Raw genomic sequence first — 22,696 nt, 5'->3', positions numbered from 1 at the left:
AACTTATTTTAAAATTTCCTTTTAGTGAGATTTTGAAGATGATTTTTAGCCCCATCAGTATCATTTCACAAAAACTGCCTGTGAAGTCACTCATTTAGAACAAGGCAATCTCTGTGGAATTGCTGTTGCCAGTGTCACTTGGGGAGTAATTGGGCCAATTAAAATGTAGATGTTTTCTCAAACAAGCCCATTCAAAAGTGGGCGAACGATATGAACAGACACTTTACAAAAGAAGACATACATGAGGCCAACAAACATATGAAAGAATGCTCATCATCCCTGGTCATTAGAGAAATGCAGATCAAAACTACATTGAGATACCATCTCACTCCAGTTCGAATGGCAATCATTAAAAAATCTAGAGACAACAGATGCTGGAGAGGATGTGGAGAAATAGGAACACTCTTACACTCTTGGTGGGAGTGTAAATTAGTTCAACCATTGTGGAAGACAGTGTGGTGATTCCTTAAGGACATAGAAACAGAAATTCCATTTGACCCAGCAATCCCACTACTGGGTATATATCCAAAGGATTATAAATTGTTCTACTATAAGGACACATGCACACGAATGTTCATTGCAGCACTGTTTATAATAGCAAAGACCTGGAACCAACCCAAATGACCATCAATGATAGACTGGACAGGGAAAATGTGGCACATATACACCATGTAATACTATACAGCCATCAAAAACGATGAGTTCATGTCCTTTGTAGGGACATGGATGAACCTGGAAATCATCATTCTCAGCAAACTGACACAAGAGCAGAAAATCAAACACTGCATGTTCTCACTCAAAGGCAGGTGTTGAACAATGAGAACACATGGACACAGGGAGGGGAGAAGCACTACACACTGGGGTCAGTTGGGGGGAAATGGGGGAGGGACAGTGGCAGGTGGGGAATTGGGGAGAGATAGCATGGGGAGAAACGCCAGATATAGGTGAAGGAGAGGAAGGCAGCAAATCACACTGCTATGTATGTACCTATGCAACAGTCTTGCATGTTCTTTACATGTACCCCAAAACCTAAAATAAAAAAAATTTTTTTTAATGTAGATGTTTTCTATTAAGTTGTGGTGCCTGTTAAAGAGTACCAGATTTAGAATTAGTCAGTGTTCCCTTTGTTAGTTCCTTCACTTAGTACATAGAATTTTAGTTCATCTGATAGCTTGACTGATAAGTAATGTATGTATTAATTAAGAAGGTGAAAGTCTAGTGCCAGTAGGTTCTTCTGAAAAGTAGTGTCTGATTTGTAGAACAGTGAGAAGAACCTTCAGGCAATACCATCTGCTTTGTCCTCTCTTTTCTGTGTTCTATCTTACACCTGGATCTAGGCTGTTAATGTAAATTATAATTGCTAAGGTTCATATTTTAGGATGACATTGACGAAGAGATGTCTGGAGTATCAAAATTATTTTATCAAAGATATACAGTAAAACTTCTTCATAAATGTTTTTCAAGGCACCGGCTGGAAGGAAGCTTTACTGTATTACATTTCCCATATGGAAAAGTATCTGGGACCTGAAAGGGGCACAACCTTAGAAGGGGAACACTTCTTAAAAAGGAACTTTGTAAAAGAATGTTATAGTATAGGGTTTTCATGTATGATTTATTCACTTGAGCATATTGCTTTGAAGGCCCAAACAGCATCCTGGTATAAGTTGTGGTTTCCCAGACCTAAGGAGTGTCTGATAGTTTAAATATCACAAACTTTTTAGATTTTCCCATGCCACAGGTCAAATATGTCTTGCTATGAGTCTGGTTGCCATCTATTTTAGTCACAGTTTGGCTTTTGTTAAAATTGTTGGATTGGTTTTTTTTATGAAAGATAAATGTACCTTCTCCTGTGTGCATTATTTTATATTAATAGAAAGTCAAGATGGTCGAATTTAAACATCATTGTAGTAGAAAAGGTAAGCATTATTTTTCTACAATGTTCTTGCTTTCATTTTTTGATACATATATTTTGTAATCATTTTCACTTGGTAAATATTACATAACTATTGAGGAGGGTTTGGGAGGATTGTGGTTCTTTTTTTGTTGTCCACTTTTTTCTATAGCAATAATATTTCTAAAAGAGTAATATGTAATTTTTAAGAATACTTTTAAAAGATTTTTCAAATAATACCATAGTGTTTCAAGTGAGATTCAAGGAAACCATATGTACTCATGCATTTAATAACATCAAACTTCTATAGTATACATCTGAAAGATAGTCATAAAGAGGTGTATTCACAGCCAGGCGCAGTGGCTCAAGCCTGTAATCCCAGCACTTTGGGAGGCCGAGGCGGGTGGATCACGAGGTCAAGAGATCGAGACCATCCCGGTCGACATGGTGAAACCCCGTCTCTACTAAAAATACAAAAAATTATCTGGGCATGGTGGCACCTGCCTGTAATCTCAGCTACTTAGGAGGCTGAGGCAGGAGAATTGCCTGAACCCAGGAGGGGGAGGTTGTGGTGAGCCGAGATCGCGCCATTGCACTCCAGCGTGGGTAACAGGAGCGAAACTCCGTCTCAAAAAAAAAAAAAAAAAGAGGTGTATTCACTTTGAAATGACATTCAGATAATTAAAGCATATTTTCCTACAGAGTAAGTGTATGAATGGTATAGACATCTTTTATCCAGGGTAGTTGAAAAACCTAAATAATTATGTTGAATCTGGAACTTCTATAATGTTTCAGGAATATTTTTCTGCTTAGGATGATCTCTACAATATCCCATATAATTTTCACTTTATAGGTTGTATGAGCAGGATGGTAGTGAGATTTATAGATGCTAATATGTTAGTAACATTTTAAATATTTAGTTTTGATAAAAGTAAAATATTAAATAGAAGGAATTGCCTCTATATAGCTCAACTAACCTTGAGGAGCATACAGTTCAGGAGTAAAACAAACAGGTAATAAAAACTGCTTTTGTTTATAGAAATTGGTTTAGAACAGAAACTAAAATTTGGCTTAGATAATGTTCCCAAAATTTTCTCTTATTTTCCAAAATATATCTTTGGCAGAAAGAGCAAAAATTTGAAAATTCATCTGAAAGATTATTATATTTTCTCTTTCCATTTAAAGTATAGTATTAGATTGAATTCTAATGAAATATGTATGGGATATATAAACAAAGCTTTATTTAATGTGACAGTTATTGGGGACAGGACTTAAATACAAGACTGAAGGAATAGGGGAATTTGTTTTCTCCGTGTCAAACAGGCTGTACAATTTATGTTTATGAAAAGAAAGGGAAAAATAAAAACAAAATTATGTTTTTATGAGTCTTAAATTGTGGGGCCAGAAATACATGTAGATAGAATGAAAACTCACATACCTCAGCTTATTAATGATTGTCTTTTAAGACCTTCTACAGAAAAGAATTTTGCTGAACTTCACAATAAGAAGGACCACATAGGGTATTTTAGACAGCTTTTGTTAAATTTAGTTAGCATTTCTAGTTTTTCCACAATGGTGCATGCCTTTAACAATGTCCATTCTGAAATACAGAATGGGCTATAAAAGGTTTGGAAGAGGTCTAGAAAGGGGTACAAGAACCAGAACACCAAGGGCATTTATTACTGGGTTAAAGAGTTGTATTTCACTGAAAGCTGATTTTTTAAAAGTGAGTAGTATATACATTAGTATATTAATAGTGATTTAAATTCCCACCATTTTATTATTTTTCACAAGTCTGTGAGTCAGCTGGGCATATCTGCAGTGAGCTGTCCTATTGACCTGGGGTTGATTGGTCTAGGATGGCTCATTTACATATCTGGCTATTAGGTTGTTAACTTGCTGTTGTTGGGGCAGTGGAGATAACCTGGCAATTTATCAGGCATCCTTCAGCAGGTTAACTTGGGCTTGTTCACCTGCAGATAGTTGTAGGGTTCTTAAGAGCAGCAGAAGAGGGCAAGTCCCAGTGTGCAGGCTTGGACACTTGTAAAGTGTCTGCTTGCTTTATATTTGCTATCATGCCATCAGCCAAAGCCAGTCACATTACAAAGCCCAGAGCTGGAATGGCAGATGATTACTCCAGGATATGGATACCAAAGACATGAGCAATTTGGGGGCCAGTACTGTAATCTTCACTCACCTGATTCAGTGTCTTAGGAAGCTTCATTTGGTACTGGGATCTGTGTGGAACTAAGGAATCCTGAGCCAGGCTGTCTGGTTTGAAAGCTGTCACCGAAGTTCAAGCAGAAATAAGGCTGGCATTCAAGAGTAATGCCAGGGAGGATAAACAGCAGGGTTAGATAAACTTGCTGACTGGATGCACTAGATGAGGGAGAAAAAAAAGGTGCTCATAGGTCGATTCCAGGCTTCAAGGTTGGGTATACAGGAATCTAGGAAATTGATAAGGTTGCAGACCTATGTTTGTTGTGAACATAAAATATCCATGCAACTTTCTAAACAATTTCTATTCCTCTGTCCAGAAATATTAATGTGAAAGAGATGGAATCTACAAAATTTCTTTTTTAAACTAATGCTTAAAAATCACCCCAATCTTTTCTTTACCATCAGCCTTGCAAAGATACGTAAATGACAGTAAGTGTTTTCTCTTATCTTTTAAAAACATTTGGGCAACCTTGCCATAACCAATAAGCCCAAGAGTTTGGATTTCCTAGTTTTATTTCTCAGAACTGGGCAGCTACCTAGGATTTTTGAAAACTTAGTTTTATAGGTGATTAAGATTTTTTTATATGTAGAAATGTCAATTGTGACACAAGTTAAAAATTTGGAAATCATTTTATTATCTACAGAGCTACAGGAAAAAAGAGGCAGATTTTTCTTCCTGCCTAGATTTAGTTTTAAGAATATGAATATTTGATTCATCCTCATTTTCATCATAACAGATACTGCTACATGTTTAACCAAAAGATTAAGATTTTTGAATGGTTTGCTATTTCGTTACATTTCAGAGCCAAAGTATAAAAGCTTTGCTTTTTTTCCTGCCATTTACTCTATCATCTAGGTTAAACTCCTCCAAACTGTGAATGTTTTTTGAAGAAATCATATCTAGGTTATTTATGAAAATATACAAAAGCCATCTTCTGCTAAGTAAATAAAAAACTAGCTTGATCATTGTTTCTTTGTACCTTACGGATGGATGGAGAATCATTTTTTGTTAATGAGTATACCTACTTATAAAAGAATATAAAGAGAGATACTTGGGGTGAAAGCAATTTAGTGCATTATTTGCTTCTGGAAGATAAACATGCAATTTATAATTTAAATTAAGATCAGGGTTCATAAACTGTTAGGTATGATAAATGACAATATATTTCAGTTTTATATATGGTCTGTTTTAAGAGACAGAATAAGGGAAAGGGTAATGCAGGAGGAAGAAAGACACAGATTTTTAGAAATGATTTCTTATGATTCTTTATGATGTGGTTTTGCAACCATGGTACAAATCAGAATTAGGTTACACAGTTAGATGTCCATTCCTGCATTACTTTTGTGTGATTCTCTCATGCATGGGCAGTCTCATTTACTGTAAAACTAAAACAGGAAGACTTCTACGATGTTAGATCAAGGAAGAAAAACATACTTGATAAGAAAGCTTAACAGTGTCAAAACTAGTAATCCTCAAAATTTCGTCTTCTAAAATTCACATCTAGAATTCTTTATATTGAATAATATTTTTCTTCAAATCATAACAGTAATAATTCATTCAGAATAGGACTATTTTAAAAAGCACTTACACCATTATTGGTTTACTTGATGGTCACACAGTCTACCAGTGTTTAGTAGACACAGATGTTTTTAAAAATGAATTTTAGAAGCCAGACCCTTTTGGTTGTTACATTGAAATTTGTTATATTACTAGTAAGAATGGTTGTCTTAAAAATTGATTTTTTAGATTATGTTTCTCTCTAATAAAATTTTGCTGGCTGCTATAGGAAGACCTATAAAAACATACATTTTAAAACTCTAGTAATGTTTTTCCTGCCTACTTTTCTCCTTGTTGGCATTTGTAGGATTTTTGAATCGTTTGCTATTTAGTTACATTGTGTTTCCTTTTTACACATGATTTACAAATAGCAGTAATGTTGAAAAATGTAATGTTTGTTTTAGGTTTATAAAGGACAAATTGAAAGAATGAGTCTGTGGATGTATCATATAATACAAATAGGCAGATTTTTCTTCCTACCTAGATTTAGTTTTAAAAATATGAATATTTTATTCATCCTCATTTTCATCTTAACAGATATTGCTACATGTTTAACCAAGAGTAACTTATCCCTAAAGTTTCTTACATTTTAATACCTATAAGCTATCTTATTTTATTGGCTTTGATTCAGAATTATTTCTCTCTTTTATGCTTGATTCCTTAGTTGTATTTTTATCATAGATCAACTGACAGTTTTCAACAACACAAAGATTTGTAATGACTAGAATATCATTTACTAATTTATTATAAAAACAGAATAATCTAGGCATTAAAAAAACCTGTGTGCCTTATATTTAATCTTTGTGTTTGTTTCCAGAGGCATGCAGGGTGTTTCCTGTCCAAGACACAAACCATATATTTCATTTGTCATATCTAATGTTTTTCATATCCGGAAATCATGTTCCATGTTATGTTTTACAAGACTTCATAAAAATAAGTGATCCAAATAAAATTTATAGTTAATTTTTCTGTCATAGCAAAATTATCTTTTTTCCTTCTTTTTCCCACAAGGGTACAGATGGGACTATAGAGTTTATATTAGTGTATATTTACAAATAAAGTCTTAAGCTTTGAAACTAGAGAGTCATTTATTATTTAGAGGTTCCTAGCGGTGTGTTGGTAGCTTTACAATAGCTTTCTAAATGAAAACAAACAATCAAACAAACCCTGATTTCCAAGTGTTTGCTGGTAAAAATATCCCATGATGGCTGATTTCAGCCTATCAACATGAGTCACTGAACATGGAGTTGGGAAGAGATGCTTAGCCTCACATTATTATATGGTATTTCCACCACATCAAATGTAAGGAGAAGCGAATAATTTTAAGAGCAACAGTTAATAGTAAAATGTAGTCAAATAATTAGAAGAACATAGATAATAGTAAAATGTTAAATAATTAGAAGTGATACATTTTGAGTATCTATTATTGTTTTTAATGTTTTCATTGCATTTTTATAAAATTTATTATTTAATAATTTCTGTGATTGAACCACTAATTCCCAAAATTTCTGAATGTTTAATCATCAGCTCTCATAGGCTGGCGTGAGCCAGCTCTGGCACACTATTGCACAAAACCATTTCTTGTGATAGGAAGACAGGTTGTGGTCAGTGTCTGTTGTGGGAGAGATCAGAATTAGATTGCAAAGTTAGATGTCTTGTGTCTGTGTGCACAGGGAGGGAAAGTAGCCGTTTTCTGTTTCAGCTCACATTACTAAACACCACTTAGTCCCATAAATTTTGGTATTTATATTAATAGAAGGCCTTGAACGAGAGCAGAATACTAGAGTCTTTTAATAAAAGGGCAGGGAAAATATTTAAGATTTTCATTACAAAATTATTCTTATTTTTTTTCTGTTTATATGTCTCTTGGCTATTGTACGTCTCCCACTTGAATAATAAAAGGATAAAGTTCTATCTTGACTTCTTATTTAGCAGATCCTGTAGTCAGTGCTTCCTAATGCCACTCCAGTATCAAGGATAAGCTACTTAAATAGTTTTACTCAGTAGGATATATTGATAATTTATGTGTAACAGAAAGTAGTAGCTGTGTTGTTACCAAAAAATAAACTGAAATCTTTAGAAATTTAATGTGCATTAGCAACTGAGATAATGAAATGGACAGGGTGTGATTTAAGAATCTCATGCAACAAAATGGCAGGATTTTAAGTGCATTTTGTCAAACTTTCCTGTTTAAGAAGAGGATGAGCTTCCTCCTACATAACTATTGGCAGTTTATTGGTGGTGTTACTCAAGCATTTCGAATAAAATGATATGTTAAAATATAATTGATTTCTTTGGGGTAATACAGGAGATCTCTAGATAAATTCATTTAGATGGGTTGACAAAACTAATGGTGTGCATGGTGAAGAAGAAAAATGTGACATATTTTGTATATAACCCTTTGAGTATTAATTCTGACCAGATCACACTGTAAATAATGTTAACTGTTATAAAATAAACACAGCCAGAGTTTGCGCCATATGTTTTATAATTATTTTGCAGCTTCTTTTTTCTGTTTGTTTTTACTGAAAATGAAACCTACTGATAGCTCTGTGAAGTTATGTTTATAAAAGTAAATTACACTTGTACTTTAACAAACTTGGCTTCACAGACCAGTGTCTCTAGGTGGTTTTTGTTTAAAAAAAAATTAAATGAAAGAAAAGCTTCTCCCTCTCTTGCTGGATTTTTTTTTTCTTTTTTGCTATTCCCTCAGAAACGTAGTCTGAAACAGAAATCTGCTGTAGCGTCTTGTTACCGCTTTCTTGTTTTTGCACATGTGAAGGAGAAGCCTTTGGAATGCCACCCAGAGGAGGGAAAAGCCTAACCACTGAACTCACAGAGAGTGTTTGGCTTAAGTAGCCCTGGAGTGGCCTTTCAGACTGAGGCTACTGTGGTCTTCTAGTTTGTTTTTGTTTTCGACCTTCTTACTTGTGAGTGTTTAACACTGCCAGAAATAAAGGCTCCCTTAGAACATTTAGGTAATTTTTAAAACTGTTATTATTTTCATAATCACCGTCTCCTCTTGATCTCAGGGGAGGCTAGGCATCCTTGATTATCTTTAATAGAGCCTTGGAAACTGATAGTGCCAATGGGAGGTGGGTGGCAAGTTTCGTAATATGCCTACCTCCCCCTGACCCCTCCCAGCTCATTGCTAAATATGTCTCTTGGCAGATCTGACAGTATCCGTAATTATCAGGCACCGTGAGCCCTGACTGCAGAGCTGCTTGCACATGACACCTGTCCAGCTCATGCTCTTCTCCTGCATCTCTTCATGCCTCGGCTTGCTGGCTGGCCACGTGTCAGAGCAACAGTCTGCCGTTAGTGAACTCATTTCTCTTCTTGTCAGATTCTCAGACACCAGAAGTTCTGCCCACACAGCTTACAATATACATCATGGTTTGTGGTGCAATCCTTCACACAGTAGGCATTTCATATGCTGAGAGAAATGCCTGCATTAACTTTTTGCATTGGGTACAAAGGCAAAAAGTTAAGGCAGGCATTTCTCTCAACATTATGGTTTTCATTCCCCCTGTATGAAGTGCTTTTCCCGCTCTTGACAGATTTCTCAGCACAATATAATATTTTCCGTAAAAGCTCATCTTGATCATTGTCCTCTCTCCTAGACAGAGAAAAGGCTCATCAATTTTTTTAGACTCCTGAGAGAGAGAATCCAGGGAACTCCAGTTGGCTTTCATAGAGCTTAGCAATTTTCATGAAGAAGGGAAAGATGTGGAATAGACAATATACAGTGATTTCTGGAACTTTTGTTCCAGGAGATGTTCATCAGTTAAAGATGTTGTTAACTGAATTTTGCAGGTGTAATAAAACTTGAAGATGAAACTATATTCAGGGAGAAAATCTGCAAAGAGAGAAATTTTGTAAAGGGCAAGGTGAATAGTAATGCCACTTCAGTAATTCATGCCTGTGCATATTCAACCTTAGAATGGCATTAAAAAAAAAAAAAAAAAAAAAAAAAAACTTCACTTTTTTGACCGGGTATAGTGGCTCATGCCTATAACTCCAGCACTTTGGGAGGCCGAGGTGGGCAGGTCACTTGAAGTCAATAGTTGAAGACCAGCCTGGCCAACATGATGAAGGTAAAACCCCATCTCTACTAAAAATACAAAAATTAGCTGGGTATGGTAGTGTGTGGTGTACACCTGTAATCACAGATACTAGAGACTGAGGCAGAAGAATCGCTTGAGCCCACGAGGTGGAGGTTGTGGTGAGCTGAGATCATGTCATTGCACTCTAGCCTGGACAACTGAGCGAGACTCTGTCTCATAAATAAATAAATAATGAAAATAAAACCACAGTTTTGAAAGAGAGGTCACAGATTCGGGTTTGGGGATTTATTTAATGGAACAGTTGTCAGGTATTCATAGAAGGTTGGATTAAGAATAAAACTTTTCATTCTTAGAAACTATAGCAGTCTACTTAATAAATAGCATACTCAGAAATTATGACTTAATATTTTTATTATTTATATAATTTTATTCCATTAGAACAATTGGTAATCATCATCTATCATGCAGTTTTGACTAAACCCTTTTTCCACAACAGGGACCAGAATTAGGTAAGAAAATTTGGGAAAATGTCAAAATATTTCAAAGCTTCCTTTTAAATATGTGCTACTGGTTTTTGCTTATGAAAGTAATACAAAGTTAATATAAAATTCAAACATTGCACTAATATATAATGCAAAAATGAAAACCATCCGCAGCCCCTTTTTGTAGAGGTAATAGTTCTCCATATGTTATCATTATGTATCTATGGCACTAATTATGATTATTAATAAATGGATTCATTTGATGCATATTTTTATATCCTGTTGTTTAAAAAATGTATTTTGTGGTTGACCGAAAAATACCTACCCATCTCTGCTCAAAATATCCATGTCAAATCCCTGGAGCCTGTGAATGGTACCTTATTTGGAAAAAAAGGGTTTTTGCATATGTAAGTCAAGGATTTTAAGATAAGGAGATAATCTTGGACTCTGTGGGTAGGCTTTAACTACCATCTTGGGTATCCTTATAAAACATTAGGAGATTACGCACAGAGGAGAAGACGTATGCAGAGGAGGAGGTACGGTAAAGATGGCAGCAGAGCCACCAGAAGCTAGGAGAGAGGCCTGAAACACATTCTTTCCCAGAGCCTCTGAGAGGAGCACAGCTGTCCTCACACTTCGATTGCAAACTTCTGGCCTCTGGAATAGAGAGAGAATATATTTTCATTGTTTTAAGCCACTACAATTGTAGTAATTTGGTGTGGCAGACCTAGGAAACGAATACAGGCCTCTTTCCATGTTAGGAAAGAGAGATCTCATCCATTCTTTGAACCTCCATATAATTTCCCATTATGTGGATATATTATAATTTATTTAATCACTTATTTAAAGAGAGTTGGCTTGTTTTCAATGTTGGCATTTTTCAAACATTGTAGGAAATAGCCTTATATGTTTGTTTTTGTAGAATAAATATTTAGAAATAGAATTGCCAGGTCATTAAGCAGGTACTTCTAAATCTATTATATTTTGGATAAATAAGATATCTGTCACTTTGATAGGAATATTTATGCTACTCTAACATGACTCTGGACCATAAATGAAGTAGATAACTGTAGAAACCATCTCATTGAATATTAACATTTAGAAAATCAACAGTGGAAGTTGTTTCTCTCAACTCAGTGTTCTGAAAAGCCTGAAAGCTCAATACGTATTGAGTTGAAAATTTAGGAGAATAAACGTCCTCAATAATTGTTTTCCCACCACAAAACAAGAACTGTTAAGGAGAAGAAAAGAAAAAATAAGAGATTATATTCAAGGACTATTCTCATTTTAGAAAATAAGTCATATATTGTTAATGGAGTTTGTTAGTAACAATTAAGTAATAATTATTTAAAGTTTTAAAAAACAAACCTCTGTCATTTCTTTGTCATGATTCTTCTTCTCATTTTGCCATTCTGATACCACAACTCTTCAATCTCTCCTCACTCTCAAGTCCATTTTACTCTCGGTAATACAAGATGCATTTGGCATCTGTTCTGTTGTTAAAGCCCCCGGGAAAAATTATAAAGCTGTTCTTGCAAATTCATCGTTGTTAAGAACTGTAATTTACCTCATGGTTATCTCATCCTTTTTCCACCTCTTACCTGAACTCGGGGATGACATTGCCTTCCTGGGTGAGGCAGTGTTGGAGCATCTTGTCTCTCCCACCTTAATTTGTAGCGAAGCGTTGCATTTGGGTGACAGGCAGTTGTTCGTGCTTGAATAACTCAGGATTTGAATTCTACAGTTTGTGGCATCCATGTAATGCTTAGCAGTAGGTACAGCTGTTAACTATTCGCTTATAAATAATCTTTTTTGCCTCTCAACCTGTCTCCCAGGTAGTGTACCTGTCACCATTAATAACTCTTCAGCATCTCCCTAGTGATTTGACCCATCAGTTGTCGTTCATGGAGAAGTAGTGCTCTGGCCTGCTATTGAAGCTTAAGCAGGTTCTTTCAGCTCCTAAGTCACCCCAGCAGCCATATACTTGCAGGAAGTTGTGTCGGTGGGCTTCACACGCAGGCAGCTGAACACCTTCTCATGCAATTTGAGAAAGGTGGCATTATGTTTTGAGCAATAGATGATAAGACTCCCATTTAGACCCCAAAGCAGTGCACAGGGGTAGATGGGGGACTGGGGGAGATGGGTGGTGACGATGACCAGCAGCAGATACAACTTTCCTGTTTCTCTGATGCTATACTTATACCTAATTATCACAGCAGCAGCATCCTCTGATGTTTGCAGACTAAGGGATGGTGTATTTGATTAGGTTAGTGAATCTATCAGGTATGACATTCTGCCTATTTCTGAAGCTTAAGAGTGCGAGGCCAGTAGCTATCATGCAGAAGATGTGAACTGCCCACCAGTCCTTTAGCAGTCTGGAATTCCTCTGTTTGGACATGTGCTCTCTTGCGTCCACTCTCTATTCCTGAAGTGTGCTACTTCCAACACTTCTCCAGATTAATTCCTACCTGCATTTAGGTCTCAACCTAGCCATCACTTTTTCAGGAAACTTCTACTGCTCTCTCTCTTTGGCATTGACTGTACCAACTAAAATGCCCCTATGGCACTTTTCATTTATTCCCTATTATGCCCTATAATAACTGTTTGTTTACTTGTCTTTTTATCCTACTGGATTGTAAGTTTTTTGATGGATGGTACATAGTGTTGTTTGCTATATCCACATTCTGGGCATGTCATAGAATCTCAATAAATTTATGTTAAGAGAATGAGAATTTATTTTTTATAAACTCACTTTCCATTGACATATGGTCATATAAATGGGGAGTTTAGGAAATATATTATGGCACGTATGGTTTATTGTATACTGTGCTGGCACCAGGGGGTCAGATAAGAAAACATTTCGATTGTTTTTTACCGTTTAAATGAGTGATTAACGTACATTTCTTTGTCTGAGGATATGTCTTGGCATTATAGGATTTCTTCAGACATGACTCAGGAAGTGGCCAAGAGTAAGGTGTATCAGAAGGCCAAAAAAAAAAAAAAGGCATTAAACTGCGTCAGGAAGTAATCCCAAGTGTCTGTGGACACAGACTATGTTTTTAAAATAAATCTTCTAAGGAGGTAAATCAGTTAGGTATTATGTTGGTTTGGTTTTCATTTGGAAATGAATTTACCCTGTAAATGATCTTTGTTATCCTTATCTCACTGGGTGTAAGGAATGAGCAAATGATCACTTTTTTAATACCCAGAAAAATGCCATATACTTTGCCACACAGGTATGTACACATATGCCTTATATACATACATACATACATATGTATGTATGTGTTTGTATATAAATACAATAGCGATCTGAAAAGAGTAAGAAACTTAGCATTTTTAGTTTTTGTTTTTGTTGTGTTGAGGGAGGCTCAAGAATAAAAACCCAGAATAAAGCATTTTAGTTTACTTTTATAAGGACAAGGACAGCTTATGTCTATATGAACTTACATATACATTCTAGTAGATAGAATGATGAAATATATTGAAACAAAAAGTATTTAGTCATAAGTTCAAGGATAGACTCTTGATTGTGCTGTATCAAATACACTTTTAAAGTTAAAAGCTATTCTAAAAAGGAAGATAGACCTTTAATAAAAAAAATTATATAAAGGACTATATGGTTGAAAGTAAGTCTGATATTGGGGTATAGTTCTAAAATAGTCTGTACATATAAAACACAACATATCTTTCTGTGTGTTTGATAAAAATGGTGAAGAGGAATATAGTGAGCACATTATTCTGCACTTTTCCTTTTTCACTTAATAATATATCCTGTAAACAATTTCATATCAGCACATAAAGAGCTACCTCATTCTTTTTTAACAGCTGCATTGTATGGATGTATCATAATTGATGTGTCTCTTCCGTCATTCACTGATAGATTAGGGTTGAGAAACAAATTTTTGATCTTTGGCATTCTGGTTGTTGATAGGGGATAAATGGTAGTACATTGCTTTTATTTGCATTTCTGTTAATGAGTAAGGCTTACCATCTTTTTATGATTATCAGTCATTTCTGTTTCTATTTTTTTCTAAATGTCTTTTCAAGTTATTTCCATATTTCTGTTGCTTTGTAAATTCTTTACATTTTTAGCATATTTTTGTATCTAAAGATAATTATCCCACAATGTATCTCTATTGCAAATACTTGTTTGTAGTTGGTTTTCAGCTCTCTACCTTGTTTTTGCTTTCACTTTTCATTTGTTTTGTTGCATAGTTGGTTTTCTTTTTTTAAGTTGTGTGCCTATCTTTTGATTGACTTTTGATTCCTGAATCTGGCTTAGAAAGATCTTCAAGTCCTTAAAACAGTGTGAACTAGTTAATGTTATCTAGTTATCAATGTTACCTACTAGTATTTTATGTTGTATTTATATTCAGGGAATTTCAATCTCCTCTCTCCCTCTTATAAAGAACTCTATGGTTGAAAGTAAGTCTGATATTGGGTATAGTTCTAGAAATAATCTGTGCATATAAAGCACAATGTATTTCTGTGTATTGGATAAAAAAAATGGTGAAGAGGAATATAGTGAGCACATTATTCTGCACTTTTCATTTTTCACTTAATATTCCCTCCCTCCATCCTTCCACAGAGTTTCACCCTGTCACCCAACTAGGGTGCAATAGTGTGATCACAGCTCACTGCAGCTTTGACCTTTCAGGCTCAAGTGATCCTCCCACCTCAGCCTTATGAGTAGCTAGGACTGCAGGTAGGCACCACCACACCCAGCTAATTTTTATATTATAGAGACAGGATTAAACTGTGTTGCCCAGGCTGGTCTTGAACTTCTGGCCTCATATCATCTTCCCACCTTGGTGTCCCAAAGTGCTGGGATTACAGGCGTGAGCCACTGCATCTCGGCCTGAATTTCAATCTTACTGAATAAAATTTTTCAACCAGGATTGTTGTGTTTCTTAAGGTAATTAATGTTGTTGTATAGGGCTTACTATTAATAAGATTTTTCATTCATCTATTTTTTCTTCCACTGTATTGTTATTTTAATGATGTTTATTTACATAACGTATGTAAAACATGTTCAATAGATTATTATACATAGGAACATCAGAGTCCTAATTAGCAAATAGACTATTATATTTAAGCTCTTAATATTTTAAGGTATAATGTGTATTTAGAATAAGAAATCAACAAAAAAAAATCTGCATTTAGGCAGGCATTAAAAAAAGAAAAGAAATCACCCCAAAAAACAGAAAATGGAAACAGGAATAATGGAGAGTTGGGCCATTTCCTTCTGAATTTCCTTAAGGAACTTGTCAGAAATGCTTGCCTAGAAATCTTGCATGTTTGCACCCTGGCTTCTCCTCTCCACCTGGGATGTTCTCTTACACTGAAACTCCTAAGGACCTAGGCAAATGAGAGACCTGAGCTGAAGCTCCATTCACTTCTGGTAACTCTGGTGTCTACTAGTAGCTCATACTATACTTCATTACAGTTTCCTCAGTCATGAACACTGGTAGCAATCAGTTCCAGGACTGATAGTTTCAAAGGGGTCACTGTCAACTCTGTTGCTACTGGCTTCCTTGTCATTTTATTTAACTTCATTGTCTTTATTATGATTCGCTTCTCTTAACTATGCATGGTGTTCCCACCTCAAGTGCTCAATAAGTAGTAAAGAGGAAGGTGGAGATTATTTCACACCACAGTCTCATATATTGTTGTTTTGTTTTTTGGATGAAGCTAAAAATCTATTCAAGTTATATAATGAACAGTTATTAACAGATTCTTTTAATTCTTTTTGTATTCTTTTTCTAGAAAGTTTATACCTTTCTTCTCTTTGGTCATACTTTGAAGAGGGTTTTTCAAGGCAGCATTAGGACCTGCCATTGTTTTATTTTAAAAACCCTTTCCCTGTTGTATTTGTGAATAGAGCCATTTTCATTGTCACCGTCTTGAAAACACACAAATAGACACTGAAACTTGATCCTCATGTGTTCTCTCACCGTCTCTGCTTCCATGTTTCTTTTTCACTTTTCTCAATCTTCTGATGGAGTGAATAATTCAATGATGGCCTGAGAGATTGGTGGGAGTGATCTCATGGAGCATCCAGCTTTCTTTATGGGACATAGACTGGCTTTTCTTTCCCATCGTGGCTTGATAGATGACTTTATATCTTCTGGACAACAGGGGGTTAAAACAGAGTGGTGGTTTTGATTTTTGGCATTTTTCATCTGCTCCTCAGGAGAATATAAAGTGCCTGTGGAGCAGGTCCAAACCAGTGGATGTTTAAGAGAAGGGGGGAAAATTAGCCGAAGAACATTCTTCTGTGACTTAGTTGCCTTCTGTTGCATTGAATGGTTGGAAAGGGGAGTAAGTGTTGTGCTTTACAGTTTTTAACACTAAAACTCTTTAAAAAGCTTCAAACCTTAAAAATCATGAAATGACCTTCGGGCCTCTTGGCTCCCACCGTTCAGGTTATCACGTCTCGGTGACACCCTCCCCCACCCCTGTAAAAAGTCTAGAGTGTAGTGTGAAAAGCATCAGAAAGTCTCCTTTTGCCAGTTCAGCCTTTTAGTCGCTTGCCAGCACCTTCATCTCTTCATATGTCTCTAGCTAAGGTCTTACATGGAACAAAAACCCGACAGCAATGGAGACCAGATGCCGGTATTTCTTCTCTGTCACTTGGCTGCTGAGCAGATGGAATTTATATCAATCGGGCATGCTAGGAGGAAGAGGCCGTGGCAGCCAACATGTGGAACTGGGGCTGAGTGACATTTCTGCTAATGTTTTGTCCTTGTAGAACATTATGCTTCCTCTTTGCTTATGAGCTGTGGTTTTCCTGACTCAGACGAGGTTCCAGCTCCAGCTGGAATGGCTGTCGCTCTTCCCCTCTCCCCCTGCCCCCCTTTTCAGGGAGTGCTGGGAGCTAAGGAGGAGTAGTGGGGCCTGCACAATGGAGCTCTTTATTAAAATACCTGACATCTGCATGCAATGCACCAAAATCATCTCAGCTCAAGCAGAGGAATGTGCTGGGCATTACTGGTTACTTTTTGTCTAGTGCTCTGTGCTGGTTTGATTTATATAATGAGTGAGTGCCTCTGGCAAAAGAGGATGTCGAGCATGTTATTGGAGGAAGGGAACTTTTTAATTTTTTCCAAGAATATTGTCACAGACAGGCCTAATACTCATACAAAAATATGAGTATTTAAAAGCAGTTGCAACTATCCCCTGGATTTCTTGCTATGGCTTAAAAAATGCACACCCCCCCCTCCATTTAAGGTAAAATCAGAGCTCAAAAATCCAATTTAACATGATATGGAGTTTTAATGTTGCTGACTACTGTTAGTAGGAAGTAGCACTTTTAAAGAATCTCATGTTACAAAGAATCTCTGGAAGGAAAATGTAAAATACATGTAAAAAAACCATAAAGGCACACACATAAAAAGAATTGTTGGTGAGTCTTTAATTCTCATTCCCTCCCTCCCTCAGAATAGTACATTACCCTTTTCATAATGTACGAAATATGTATATTTGCACACATTATGTTTTCTTCTCTAATGATGTAAACCATTCACATTTTACCTATTTATGGCAGGTAAATGACGTACTGCCATGTTAACACATTATTTCATAAAGCACTGAAGTGTCATGATGTCGCTGCTCACATTGCAAAATCGGCAGTGTTGTCCCCATTCCCACTTAGACCTTTTATTTCCGGTGGAAATTTGATGGAAGATTTTGGTTGGGTTGTGGAGAGATTTGGAGGACACCAGGTGAGGTCCCTTCTTTTTTGTCCCTTTATTTTGAAAGCAGTTTCTGGTAGACCTTTCCTGGTCTCTCCCAAATATATTGGCCATATCTGTCATATCTTGAGTCTCTAGAAAACTCCCAGGCAACCTAGCCATTTCTTTATCTTCAAGAAACCTAAACGCTGTCTCTGTATCACTTTTTTTAGTGATTGTCCTGTCTGATGGATTTCCTCTTATGCCTTGCTCCGTGGTGTGGGGATGGCCCCACAGCTCCCTTGGGATTGAAGTAAACCCATGTAAATTGATTAGAGGCTGGAGTAAAACACTAATATTGGTATACGTGGAGAAAGACCCCAATCAGTCATTCTTGTAGGAAATTATTCAAATTGCCTTGGACTTCTGTTTTTCTTTGCTATTTGTTTTTAACCCACGCTTGTGCCATACTGAAGATAGGATTTTTATTTAAATAAAGTCATTCAAGTGGCCTGATATAAGAAATCTGTAGTAACGGGCATGTATGTCCGTAGCTTATGCAGGTACAGTGGAACCTAGAATCACAAAGTACGGTTATTCCTCACTGTGTGAACTTGAGCTCTCTGTACTCGGGAATGAAATAGATCAGGATAAATTACTTAGATTGGGCTGTTAGGATGAAAGGAGTCTCCCTTGGTCTACACTCTCTTAATGTGCTGTTCAGAGAATGTCCTATCTCTTGGTCTCAACCTCTTGCTATCTATGCTATCATTGTCTAAACACAGGAAGAAGACAGATTTGGATAGTGAAAAATGTCTGTGCATGCAACTACTTGCAATATTCCGGAGGAACAGGACTCTCTTGGTCTTCATTCAGACTGATTTTACACCAGTTCCTTTCCTTCTCAATTTTGTACTTAACCATTTCTTCTTTTCTTTTTGAATCTGGCTTCTTTCTTGTTCTAGATTTTCTCCCTTGCTTCTCTCCTTTGCCCTCAAAATCACTCGCGTAATGAAGTACTGACCTTCGATGTTTCCTTTTCTGTGTTCCTTATGACAAGAATGCCTCAATCTGGAAGAGCCCAAATGTCAGGTTGGTGTTCCATAGTGTGAGATGATTGTTTTACCCTTGTCTCAGAGTCCCATCAAGAAGCATGGGAAATGTTTCCCCATAGGCCTTCTGGAGCTACTGTGCATATGCATTTAGCTGGAGGAAAAGGGAGCAGACATCATCCTTCAGAAGATTATGGTAGCCAATATGTGTTGTTATCTGCCCATTAGACTTTCTCAAGAAGGATTCTTAAAGATAATTTGATTTGGTGATTGGATTCTTGCCATGGTTGGTCCCAAGACCTTACAGCACGGGTCCCTGCCAGTGATGTCTGTTCTCCACTGGTGTATAGCTCCTTTAGTTCTACCTGGAAGCAGGCCAAACACAGTCTTTGATATAGTGTCAAAGTCTAATTCTTTCTCTTGCCAGTTGTATGACTTAAGCAAATTACTTAACCTCAATGTACCTCACTTTTCTCTTCTGTAAAATAGAAATGATAATGTCTACCTTACAAGATTGCAGAAAAAGTGGAGAAAATGGTAGTTAAGTGCCTAGTACCTAATGAGAACTCCACAAGTAGTAGCTATTTTTGTTGTTATTGTCTGCTAACAGCATGGCAGCCTTGGACAGTCTTTCCATCTAACCTCATGTTTCACTTAGCAGCAGCCCCAGGTCTAAGAGTGTGCTGCCTTTGGAGTCCAACCACGGCCGTTAGGATCATTAGCCACTACGAAAACAAGAAACTCTCCCAGAAGTGAGGATTGTCTGTACCTGTCCAGAGGAACACAGCTTTCTCTTCTTTGAATCTCTATATCCTAAGAGGTTATCTCCTAAATCTGCTAAGGATGATTTGAGACAAAGGTTCCGATTCCTATATTTTGGCCTTTACATTAGAATTTTCAGAATCCTTGTCTCTGACCCTTGAGCCCTTCAACTAGGTTATACCTCTTTGCAGCTCTAGACAAAATTTCTTCTGGAAGAATCACCCCCTCATACCTATCCCTCCCCTCTATTGCTCATGGACTACACTGGGATTTATTATACAAATGAAGGTCACACCTCCGAGAGACACAGTCCCTAGACACTACTCTCTGTTACATTTTAGTGACAGCTGAGAAAGTAGGGCTGGTAAAGGAAGCATTCATCCCTATTTAAAAGAAATTGAAGCACAGTGCTTGCCTCTGTTTCTTTCTTAAAATTAATATGACAATTCTGGCAAGCACACCTTTTCTCAGCATAAAGACATGCTGGTAGCATGTTTGGTTTTTGTTTGTTTGACCCACCAAACTATATGATAAAGGCATTTGTTTTCTGGTTTTATTAAAATATGACTTTTGCACCTTTACATACAAAATTTCACGTAACAGAGATTTTAGTAGAATATGATGAATACGAGTAAGGTGGGGGCATTTGCCCCTTATACTTTAAAAGGCATGTTTTCTATTTTATTTTATTGCTGTTATTTTTAGAGACATAGTTTTGCTCTATTACACAGGCTGGAGTCCAGTGGAGTGCTCACTGCAGCCTTGACCTCCGGGCTTAGGCAATCCTTCCACTTCAGCCCCCTGAGTAGGTGGGACCACAGGTGCACACCACCATGACCAGCTAATTTTTTATTTTTTGTATTTGGTAGAGGCAGGGTCTTGCTATGTTGTCCAGGCTGGTCTTGAACTCCTGGGCTAAGTGATTCTCCCCCCTCAGCCTCCCAAAGTACTAGGATTACATGTGTGAGCAACCACATTCAGCCATATTTTTAAATTTAGTTTTCATTGTAATATTTTTGTAAGGAATTCAAGCTACACATAAGTATATATTGTAGAAAATGTATACACACATCTGTTGTCCCTCCTTTCCAGATTTCACTCTCAAGATGTCACTGGTGGGCCCAATAACCAGTTTGTGTTCCTCTCAGACCGTAAGTTTTCAAAGCATTTGGTAGAAACCCTGGCATGAGATATTTGTGCCAAGTGCCATTTTGGATTGGTTTACAAATCTGAAGTATGGCTGAGAATTCTGTAATTATCTAGAACATTATTCATCTTAGAAAACTTAGGACCCTATGACTTGTTACCCCACTTTAGAAATAAAAATTTATATGGTACATCAAACCTACAATTTACTGTGTTTATATAAACACCCCAGGCATATTTTCTTTCAAAAATTAAATGAATGACCTGATTTTTTTTTTTTGGCCTCCTTTAAGCTTTGGAGAAAGGAAGTAAACTAATGAACTTTATGCTATCGTAAACCTGATCCTTTGTATCACAGGACACCAGGTCAGGTGTGTACATTTACTTAAGTTTGTGTGTACTTGTGTGCACGTGTGTGTTTGCAATTAATTTGTCACTGTGAATTCCAGTGTATAAGAATTATCCTCCCACTGCCTCTTCTTTGTGGCAAGCAATGCTTTTTAAAACACATACTCATGATCAGGATTGGGCTAAAATATTTGGTAGAGCTTTATTTACTTAATGCGAGATACCACAAAAGCCTTACTACTGTAAGGCAAATATGCAGTGAATGCTAGCATTTCGGTATATAGTAGCGAATCCTTGCCTTTGATTTTGTTAAGATTGACTAACATTTGATTGCCTTGCCTATGTTAAAAAAGGAAAGAAATTACCTTATAGGGATATGCAAACTACTGAGGTTTCTCAGCTGTGAGCCCAGCCAAGTTGCCCTCCTTTGACTGGCTACTTCACTCCTTAACACACAAAACCTTATACACAACAGTAAATAACCCTCAATAAATTTGAATCTTATCTCAATCTAAAGACACCATCATCATTATTGGGGAATGTTGTTAGTCTGCAAAACCTCAGTCAGTTTAGAACAACACAGCGGTATCCAAACTTTTTGGCTTCGTCTGGATATTGTTACTGCATGTGTTGCTGCTGCATTCCTGGGTGCCGTTTATAGAGTGATTCTTAAACATTGGTTGTGTCACAGTGCAACTGACCAGTTGAAAGCCTTTTGCGATTTTGCTCGGAATCAAAGAAACCAGAAACATCTAATTAACATTTACCTTATTTAGAATTAGAATCACCTGGTAATTTTACTGCATTCGAAAGAAGTATAAGAGATGCTTTCCATGTGACAAATTTTAAAACTATCTGGATTAAAATACCTTTTTATTTCTTCACTTTTCAAGTAAGTTGAAACTATAAATTAATAATTAGTCTCCTATTAGTCTTAAGAGATTTTTCACCTGACCTTGGATTTTAAGATTAAAAAAGAAAAAGAAGCACACACTTAACTGAGTTTGTTTTGTGTGCTTGTTTGTATATTTAGAACGTGTGTACTAGAAAGAACTCGCTTTGGGATAGAAATAAAGAATCTCTGAGTTCTCAGCCTGTATTCAGGGGGTTTCTGGGTACCTATGAATGTAATTTGGACATTGATGATACGTGAATAATATTTATCTCAGTTTATATCAGGTCTCATGAATTATCTTGAGAACTGCATAACTGTTAGCATTGTAAACTTATTTCTTTAGAAGGTTAATGTAGTTATATTTGTTTTTGTAAAGTTTCCCCGTAATCAATGGGGCTTCTTAGCATTTAACTTGCAAAATGCATCTCACAGTTCAGATACCTGACATGGCATCACAAGGACATTGTCTACACCAGCCCTGTCTTGGTAGGATTAAAAAAAAAAAAAAGAAGAAGAAGAAGAACAACACAAAGAAAATGCATGTTAATGTGGCTGAATATTCATTAGAACCCTGCGGCCTGGGGCTGGAAGCACAGTTA

General features: G+C 36.5%; 1 protein-coding gene and 1 long non-coding RNA gene across 7 annotated transcripts in view; both read left to right on the top strand.

Moving 5' to 3' along the window:
• Positions 1-22,696, top strand: part of BNC2 (basonuclin zinc finger protein 2) — a 450,289-nt gene that overhangs the window by 335,819 nt on the left and 91,774 nt on the right. The gene's annotated exons all lie outside the window — the stretch shown is intronic.
• On the top strand, positions 952-22,611 carry LOC141583729 (uncharacterized). The gene is made up of 2 exons (XR_012516585.1): positions 952-9,089; positions 9,162-22,611. It is a non-coding gene; the product is annotated as an uncharacterized LOC141583729 (long non-coding RNA).

This window comes from Saimiri boliviensis, chromosome 2, assembly GCF_048565385.1.
Source record: "Saimiri boliviensis isolate mSaiBol1 chromosome 2, mSaiBol1.pri, whole genome shotgun sequence".
Classification (NCBI taxonomy): Eukaryota; Metazoa; Chordata; class Mammalia; order Primates; family Cebidae; genus Saimiri; species Saimiri boliviensis.
This window is presented reverse-complemented; position numbering and strand designations above follow the sequence as displayed.